Source organism: Agaricus bisporus, assembly GCF_000300575.1.
Source record: "Agaricus bisporus var. bisporus H97 unplaced genomic scaffold AGABI2scaffold_2, whole genome shotgun sequence".
NCBI classification, from domain to species: domain Eukaryota; kingdom Fungi; phylum Basidiomycota; class Agaricomycetes; order Agaricales; family Agaricaceae; genus Agaricus; species Agaricus bisporus.
In genome coordinates, this window is record NW_006267355.1 from 134,079 (window position 1) to 134,794 (window position 716).

Below are 716 nucleotides of genomic sequence, written 5' to 3' on the forward strand. Positions count from 1 at the left end.
GGAGACTGTTACGGTTGATTATTATTTATTGAATAATATACTCTATAAGTTACACGCAGTCGTATACTATACGTCCATTGAACCCCTAATTAAGAATTTGTTTTGGTCACGACGCGGATGCAAAGGAGTACAATGTCAATTTCATTCTTTTTCTGGACTAATCACTCCAGCGCACAAGTCTAATGCGAGAATACAAAAAAATGGAAAAGTACAGAACATACCACTCCCAAATTAGCCGTTTTCGCAGGAACAGCATCGGAGGGGTGGCGAAAAACGAGCGTGTTATGCTATTGAATAATACTATCAGTACTCAAGCTAGCTTTCACGATATCCGAGGTGAGGGTATTTCGAGGGAAGTCAGGATTATATCGTTAGAATGATTTGCTCCGCACTTGATGAGGTAAAGATCGACAGGGGGGTCGGTGAATGAAGTAATGCCAATAGGAAGAGCATCCGGATTCCCAGTAAAGGGCAGGAGAAGCAACCACGGCAGTTGACGGGTAAATGAAGGATACGAGCGGCAATAAAGTGTAGTGCGGTATATTTGATAAGATAGGGGTAATCGATTAGGCTGGCCAGGAAGATGCAAGAGATGCATCAGTAGTTGTGGAGAGAGAGGTAGGGGAGGAGGCGGGACCACCGGATTCAACCATGAAGATAGCGCGCTGAGAGATAGCAGGGTGTTCGGGTCTGGTATACTCATGACAGCATGAAGT

General features: G+C 44.6%; 1 protein-coding gene across 1 annotated transcript in view; it reads right to left on the reverse strand.

The window, feature by feature from the left end:
• AGABI2DRAFT_182895 (hypothetical protein) overlaps positions 1 to 716 on the reverse strand; it is a 2,972-nt gene continuing 2,256 nt past the window's right edge. The window contains exon 4 of the mRNA XM_006457678.1: positions 1 to 665. The gene's annotated coding sequence lies outside the window, so the exon portion shown is untranslated. The remainder of the gene's footprint in view (positions 666 to 716) is intronic.